Source organism: Athene cunicularia (genome assembly GCF_003259725.1).
Source record: "Athene cunicularia isolate RWA chromosome 2 unlocalized genomic scaffold, athCun1 chr2_part1, whole genome shotgun sequence".
Taxonomy (NCBI): Eukaryota; Metazoa; Chordata; class Aves; order Strigiformes; family Strigidae; genus Athene; species Athene cunicularia.
Genome location: NW_020799095.1, coordinates 44,428,443 through 44,437,622, shown reverse-complemented (window position 1 = coordinate 44,437,622; position 9,180 = coordinate 44,428,443).

Here is a 9,180-nt window from a genome sequence, read left to right as displayed (position 1 = left end):
CCTTCCTTCCTTCCTTCCTTCCTTCCTTCCTTCCTTCCTTCCTTCCTTCCTTCCTTCCTTCCTTCCTTCCTTCCTTCCTTCCTTCCTTCCTTCCTTCCTTCCTTCCTTCCTTCCTTCCTTCCTTCCTTCCTTCCTTCCTTCCTTCCTTCCTTCCTTCCTTCCTTCCTTCCTTCCTTCCTTCCTTCCTTCCTTCCTTCCTTCCTTCCTTCCTTCCTTCCTTCCTTCCTTCCTTCCTTCCTTCCTTCCTTCCTTCCTTCCTTCCTTCCTTCCTTCCTTCCTTCCTTCCTTCCTTCCTTCCTTCCTTCCTTCCTTCCTTCCTTCCTTCCTTCCTTCCTTCCTTCCTTCCTTCCTTCCTTCCTTCCTTCCTTCCTTCCTTCCTTCCTTCCTTCCTTCCTTCCTTCCTTCCTTCCTTCCTTCCTTCCTTCCTTCCTTCCTTCCTTCCTTCCTTCCTTCCTTCCTTCCTTCCTTCCTTCCTTCCTTCCTTCCTTCCTTCCTTCCTTCCTTCCTTCCTTCCTTCCTTCCTTCCTTCCTTCCTTCCTTCCTTCCTTCCTTCCTTCCTTCCTTCCTTCCTTCCTTCCTTCCTTCCTTCCTTCCTTCCTTCCTTCCTTCCTTCCTTCCTTCCTTCCTTGCCTCCACCCCTCCCGCAGGGGTTTCAGCACCTCACAACAGCAAAAGTCAGATTTCTTATTAAAAATAAAAGAAATAAATCCCCAAAGCAGTATACATTTCCAATCCCCCCGACCTTGTCTATGTGTGCACCTCTTGGGCACGGCAATGCGCTGCCTTGCGTGCAGCACAACCAGGCGGAAACAATATCAAGAAGCATTATAAAGAATGGCACAGTTTATTTAAACCAGCCATTAATCCTACTTACCTTGCTGCTATTTGGACCTAATCCCATTTCCTCCGTGCATTATAAGGACAGTGCAATGACACATTTTTGTTCTCCTGGTGGAGGCTGGCCGAGAGGAGTGCGTCTCCAGTGCCTGGGCTGCCGCCGGAGCCGGAGGAGCGGGATGCGCTCCACCGGCAGCAGCAGCCTCCAAAGGAAATCACTCAAGGGAAACTTCACCAGAGACAAAAAAAAAAAAACCCACAATTTCCTGGCTACTGCTTTCCTCCCTGAGTTATTTATTTTGGCAATCGCACACTCAATAAATTAAATATTCAGTCAACTGACCTCCTCACCAGCTCGTATGATTCTTTCAGGAGTCTCTTTTTTAATTTTGTTGTATTGCTTAAATAAACTACGGGGAGGGTTCCCATATCTCAGCTTTGCTTCACAACTGGTGCATTATGTGCCTTAAGAATTTTGCAGACAATGAACCCCAGTGTGGATGAAGTGGACTGTACACACATATACAAGCCATTTCCCCGGCGCATTAGACATTAGGGCAAAGTATCGCTTTTTCTCTCGTCTTTTTCACACCTTTTACTTTCCCAGATTTTGCCCTAAAAGCTGGGAGTTGGGATGTGAAGCTAATGCCAGAGATTTTGTTGTGGAGACAGAAACCTCTTAAAATAATCAGATGGCAAAATACCAGGTTCACCCTCGAGAGCAGCGTTTGTAATGCTCCTGCCTGGCATTTTATTCCCTGCTTTATCTCACCGTATCACACAAATCCATACGCTGTGTATCATTTCTCTTTGAAATGCCATGAACTTGGTGTTTTAAATTGAACCAGCCTTTCTTTTTTTTTTTTTTTTTTTCCTAGCTGCAAAACAATGGAGATTGTCAAAGGGCCCTGGGTTGAGCTTTTCTGCGTGTTCACAAAGCGTTAAAGCTTTATCGAACAAACCGGCTCTGTCTGACCCCTGCCAGACAAAAGGCAACTTCCATTTTCTTCAGCGGAGGAGAGGGGCAGAGGGGGACATGGAGAGGATGTACAGTAGGGCTGGGTGGCCCTGGGGCCCCGGTGTGCCCTGAGGCAGCAGTGAGATGGCCCATCACACAGCCAAGACATTGGTCCTGCTGGTCTTGGTGGTTTCAGAGGTGCTGCTAATGCACTCAGCCTCGTGCAGGTGGGGGACATGATGCCAGTGCAACCAGGAGAGCAGCAGCCCTGCATGCTGGCACCTGCTGGGGACTCAGCCACAGCTTTTGGGTAGTTCTGTGCTGCGCTATGCTGTGCTGCTCCCACCCCAGGCAATGCAGTGCTGCCCAGTGCCACCCTCCCAGGACACAAGCCAATCCAATGTGTCCCCATCCGCTACCCCATGTCATGTCCTGCTTGTGCCTGAGCACGCTGGTGCCTGACTGGTGCCTTCCATATCCTGCCATGAATGCCTGGCTGCACACAGATGTGCCCTGCCCCAAAAGTCACCACCCAGCATGGAGCAGACACGTGCCATGGGGTCACACTTCCCTCTTGAGTCAGACCGTGCTCTGATGTCCAGCCAAAGACACCAGCAAGCTTCAACTGAATGAATACCCCACACGCATGAGTGATCCTGAATGTTTTGAATTTCTCCTCAAGTCTCTGAAGAGAGCAGAACCACTCCATCACTCCTATGGTCCACCCTGATGATTTACCGTTTCCACGGGGCAGGTGTGTGTGTGTGTGTGTGTGTGTGTGTGTTAATGAATTTTGAACAAGATGGGACTGTCTTGTTCTTCTGGAGCTATGCACCACTGTGGTGCCTGGGAACAGTGGCCAAGCATTCATGGGAGAAATGGTGAGAGTGGTAAGAAATGGTCAGAATGGTCTTTGGGGAAACACCATGGACAGGGGAACAATTGGCAGATGAAGGGATCTGTAAATACTAGTGTCTGGATGTGGGTGTCCACATGAGGTTGGGCTCTGGGTTCCCCATATGGAGTCCCATTCAATCTCCAGCTGCTGGTCCAGAAGAGCATCGGTCTTTTGTAAGCCCTTGGTGACATCTACCATCACCACATGGGTGTCCTGGGACACACTTTCAGTGGCACTGGTCTCCGCTAACTGCCGCTGTAGCTTGTGCATTTTGCTCACACATAGACCCCAACAAGGACACACCAGTCTAAATCCTGCCCAGCGTGTCTGCAACTTTGACAAAAGTCTGAGCAATGTTTCCTCCACATCCAGCAGCAGCCAGGTAGCAGACAAATCGTTTTATTGACAAGCACGGTGAGCCCGTCAGCAGAGGCTTGTGTCTGGAACACCGTGATGCTGAGCAGTAAGAGCGGCTTATTACTGCATCTGCTGGCTCAGACCTGTTGTGCCACTTTCTCCTGTGTGAGGAAAAGCACAGGGACAGCCTTTGCTCAGAGATGGGTGGGAGAAACCCTCACCTCCCATGAGTTATCCTGGTGAAGTCCACACAATTCCTTTCCTGGGTTTGGTTATTTGCAGAAACACTCCTGCCCTACACCCATTCCTATCCTACGGGCAGCATAGCTACTCTGGCACTGCCACAATGTGGTCTTTCTGTGGGTATATCATGTTCTTGCAGTGCCAAAGCACCAATTAATTTCCAATCCTGCCCATAAAATGCTCATTTCCAAGAACGAAGCCGGGACTGTGCTTGGCTTTGGGCTTGTTGAGTTTTGGGGTGGGGGTGGGGGTGGGGGGGTGCAGGCTGCTTTCCTCCACCAGCAGCGTTTTGCATTACTCGTTAAGGGAAGCTGGCACTCGGCTTTGCCGTCAGCAGAGATTTGTAAGCCTGATTATATTCCTAAGCATATGTTTGGAAATGAGAAGCAGCTCTCTGAAGTCAGTGGAATTGCTCTGATTGAAAATCTCAAGTCAAGAGGAGGCTCCAGGTCTGATCTCCCGCTAGGAAGAGCCACAAGCAGCAACAGCTTTGGGCACTTCTGCCATGGAGGAGCGGCTGAACAGAAACCAGAACAAACACCTTTATTGTAAAAATCCCATAATATCACAGAACTGTTTTTGTTGGCATTTTTGAAGTGCATAAATTATGAACTATATTAGGGGGGGGGGGAAGTAGTGCTTGGTACCTTTTCCAGGCTATTTTACATGTTTTGGAGGACCATCCTAAGGGGAAAGGAATGCTCATTGAACTCAGGATGCACCAGATATTCCCACCAGCAGATGCTTGGTTTTGAGTGCTGGAAAAAAATTGGCCAAGGCTGAGCAGCAGCAGCAAAGGGATCACATAGCCTTGCAAGGTTCAGCTCTTTGTGTTGCTGGGTACAGCCTCTGCAAAAGCAAATCTCTCTGTATGGGAACCACAATTTTATTCCCACACCCAAATGTTTCCCCAGAGCACATCACTTATTTTGGGACAGTGCCATTTTCCTGGAGTGAGCCAAATTTGCCTGGCATAAAACTACTGTAGTAGAGCAATGACTCTGACCTGTGAAACTGAAAGCAGTGAGAGATATGATAGACTGGAAAGGCAAGCAGGTCCTTTGGTTGCTCCACGTCAGAAGCTGTGGGACATAAATGCCATAAAACATTGCCCGTGCAGGGTCACAACTCTGCAGCAATCATGCATACACCCTCCACATTTCTTGCCTCCAGACATGCCAATTGTCAAAGCTTGACCACAAAAAAATGATTGGAAAAAATAATTTGAATTGCATCCATAAAGGTTTTCACATCCAAAGGAAGATGCTGCTCATGCAGCAAGGACCCAAACCACTGGGGCTGAGACCGGCTGCCTGAAGCAGCTGCCACACGATGCCTCCAACAAACAGCACCCGCCCTGGCTCTCCGCTTGCCTGCATGACTGGGGCTGGACCCTCCAGTGGGTGGTAAATCCCAGCCACGTGTCTGGAATTAATCCCACTTTACACCAGCATAAGGGATGGGGGAATCAGGCTGACTTTGTGTAACTGGGACAAGCAAAAATTCTATTTAAATTCTGCACCCCGCCAGTGAATCTTACAGCAGCCTAATTTTTCTATGAATAATGCCTTGGGCAAGGCTTGTGTGGCCCAGAAAAGGAAAAAAAAGGTTGAATTTCCTCTATCCTGCTTATTTGAAACCTCCTTCTAAATGGCAGGTGAATCTTGGGAGGTTTGGCCCGCCGGTGGCCAAATCAGGGCTGCGATGCTGGAGAGGGCACCCAGCCAGGGAGCGCTGTCACCCATCGAAGCAAAGAGGGCGTGGATACAGGGAGTTAAACACTTGTGCGATTAAGCCAGAGAGAAAAAAAAAAATTTAAAAAAGAAAAATTAATTGAGTAACCTCAAATTACAAATCAATTTGAGGAAATCCCAATCTAGCTGCAGACACTCTGTGAGCAGTTAAAGCTAAATTCATTGAGCAGACAGCTCTAATTAGCACACGGTGCTGGCTCCCTCCGACATGCTCCGCATGGCTTTCTCCATGTTGAATGTGCTCGGTCCTGAGCTGTGACACTCATCAATTTGACCCAAAATACATCAAAGGCGGGGTGTCACCGTGTTGAGATCATTTAGGGGCTGAAGGAAGTCAAACTGCAAATTTCTCTGCTCCAACACCTCTGTGCTGCCTTGTCCCAGCCACCCCGGGCTGGTTTCTGACCTCATTCATGCCAGTACAAATCTGCAATAACTTCACGTTAGCCACAGGGTTTATTACAAATTGTCCTTGTGTAAAGAGACCAAAATCTGGTTTATAAAGCTGGCTTCTTTTCCCTCATTCCCATGCAAGAAACCCTTTTGCAGCTGGAGTCAATGGGACAGTTTGCACCTCAACTTGAGGAGAATTGCTCCCAATCCACACCGATGGAAGCAGAGGGCAAATCCATTTCCTCTGTAATAGCAGTGTTGCTTTGGTGGTGCAGGATTTAGCCCTTCGGATTGAGTGAGGTTTGGACTTTTTTTGTGAGGAGCCCAAAAGAAGATGAATACCGAGGACCCCATTGCAGCAAGGCATGTCTAGTTAGGGGATGAAATGCGGCACCAAAAAAAAAAAAAGCCTCTTTCAGCTTTAGTGAAAGATGTGACCTCATTCTTTTCCTGGGGCTGTATAGATACGTGGCACTTTCCTTGTAGAGAAGTGTATTTTTCCTTCGGGAAAGGCTGAAAGACTATTTGGATAGTGTATTATTTTAGGCATATTTTGCATTCCTGCTCTCCCTCAGAGAAGGAAGCTGCTATCTCCCACCCTGCAACACTTCTTTATTTCCCTGTACCAAACCACGTTTGATCAAACACATGGGACTAGATCCTTGGCTAATGCAAACACAAGCATCCATAAAGATGTGCTGATTTACCCCTGGAGATTTACACCTCCATCACGAATTTCTGATTTTTCTATAATATTCATCTTAAACCCCATCCTTCCGCAAGCCTTTTATCCTTTTTTAACCTGATGCCTTCCACTGGGAGATATTTTCTGATCTCTCCATTGTATCCTCTTGCCAATAGCTGAAGCCCAAATCACATTTAGCTCTTTTTGCATAGAGTGTGGCAATATATTGGGAAAATGTAGGTAATATTTTCACGGTCTCATACTTCTTGGGCTGCACTGCTGTAAGGAGAGCTTGAAATCTTTCTGCTGTATCAAAAACATCATTGTCGTGATAGTGGTTATTGCTCTTCCTTATTGAAGCATTTAAATGAGGCAAGGTTTGTGGGGAGAATACTACATTTCATTAGATTAATTGGGGTAATTGCATACAGCAGAGTCTTTGGGGTCTGCAGCTTTCAGATCTGAAGGAAAGCATGAGTACAATGCACCTCATCTACCTTTCCTGCTATAATACAACCTCATCTACCTTTCCAGGTGTAATAAAAGGTACTCCCTTACCTACAGCCTCCGTCCCTGGGAAGCCTTTCACTCACCAGTTGTGGTGGGGTTGCTGCTGTGACTTGGTTGCAAGCAGAAGGCTGTGATGCATTGCCCAAGTGTGGACACAAGCATTGCAAATATCACACCCAAGCCTGTCACTTGGACTGCCTTTACAGCCATGGAGAGATGTGGGTGCTTCTTGGGAGTGAAGCCCCTCCTCAAAAGCACCTCAAGCAGCTGACTCCTCAGAAATACTGGTTTCACTCCAGCAATTGTGAATGCTTCAGCTGAGGAGCTCCCCTGCAGATGTCCCAGATGAAGGAGTGATCTTCATCCCGTCTCCCCTCACCTTGGTGAAGGGGTTAGGAAGACACGCAGGAGCTGGTGTGTCCATCCTGTGGTTGTCTCTGCAGCTCCCAAGAAAGCCACCTGTACCCAAAGCTGCCCTTACAAGCCTTTTCAGGATAGGGTCCAAGCAAGCAGTGATGGCTCATGCCGCCATCATATACTTTTTCCTGCCCAAGAAAGGTCATATAGGTTTCCCCAGAGAATGGCAAGATTTCTGTTGACCCCATATCTTTCAGGGTTTACACTGTTGTTCCATTTCCCAAACACCATTGCAATCATTTCTGTGCAGATTTATTTAGTTTCAATAATGACCCTGGGGCTTCATCTCTGTTAAATCATTTGGACATTGGAAAGGTGGATTCATTCCACTTAGCTGTAGCTCTGTACAGTATATGTGTCTCCATGTGGACTCATCACCCTGGTTCTCTGCAGGGTCAGTGGAGAGAAACAAGCCCTTTTGGTCTCAACTCAAATACCTACAGGGAAATGAGCAGCACTGCAAACTCCATGGCACCGAGAAGACAGCTCAGGGTGATTGTTTCCAGTATATGTGATTACATGTGATGAGATTAATCCAAGCTCAGGTATTTTACTTCCTATGTTGGGTATTTTATTCCTCTATAATTATTCAGAGTGAGAATTATAAAGCCAAGTTAAACAAGTCCACATAAATCATGGAAACAGCTGTATGAAGTATAGAGGACAATAAATTTGGGTTATTTCAGGAATTTTCAGTGCTGTACCTGGATATACACTACTGGTGTCCTTTGAGTTGAATTATGGGAGAATGCTCTCAGATTTCATTTCCTAAAAGCCATGTTCTGGGGAGGAAAATGCAACAACAACAACAAAAAAAGATGGCTCTCATGTAAACTAGCAGGAATCAGCCTTGGTCATGGGATTGCAGAAACCCCTTTGCTTCATTAATGTTGTGTCTGAAATGTGCTCAGCAATGAGGCATGTTTTAGAAATAGAAAAGAATGAAGCTGGATGTTATTCCTCTTGGAAATAAGGGCAATGGGGAGAGGATTTTACCTGTTTAGAAAGAATAAGACCCTGACATTTCTGTATATATTGCAACGTCTTTTCAAATAAGTCATGTTACTGGGTGGTCTGACTTGTATTCCCTGTGTTGGCGTGTACCACATTTGGCTCCAACAGCAACAGTGGAATTGCTGAGGGACGGGCCTTTTTTTAAGGTAATTTATTTTTTCAAATATTTTTGAAGTGCAGCTTGTATTAAACTGGGTAATAATTAGATAGTGAAAATGCTCCTATCTAATGCTTAGATTATTACAAGTGCCTGAGGCAATTCTTCAAGGTTTATAACAGACATAGAAATCAATGTTTAATGTCAAAAGTGATCCTGGAAGGTGTTTATTGAGAGCTATTTTTTAATATAAAGTGTAAAGATTAAAAAAATGCTTTTATTCTTAGTTTTACTTCTAGTGGTGACTGGGGGAAATGTGTGGTATCATCAGGGAAAAGTATTATCATAAAAGCTGGTGTAAAATCTTCTTTTAAGATTCTTGATCCAAAGTTAAAACCAGTTAAATACCAGTTAAAACCAAAATAAGTCAGTGTATTTAAAGTCAATATTCCCCTGGTTACTCTTACATTACACTGATTTCATACAGCTGCTATAAACCAGCACTAGGTACTTTCATCGGTGAAGCCTCGTTACTGAGCCCTGTGAGAATCTGGCCTTTCCAGAGAAACTTTCTGCAGGTTTAGGCTTACATTTGTGCAACAACATGGTATGAAGACTGGTTTTCTGCTGCTAGAATAATACACTCAGGAATAGCTGGAACAGAAAAGCTGCTTCAGCATCCTCTGTCATCCTCTACCCTCCTGTTCCACCCTTCACTCTCCTCTTCCAACCTTCACCCTACTCCCCGAGCAGAGGAAGAGGGGACACCTGACAGGGCATAGGTCCATCCCCAAGTCCTTCACACCATCTCACAGCCACACAGCTCCAACCCCACAGCACACAGTACTCTTTCTTTCAGGCTCCTTACCCATAGGGTGTCCTTTGTAGCCCTATGATGTCTTCTGGGAAACCCAGGGACATAATGCAGTCTGCCCTCCCAATCTTCTCTTTGGTCAGGGTGTTCATCTCTGTACAGGCTCAGAAGACACCATGACTTATTCAAATCTAGAGGAGGCA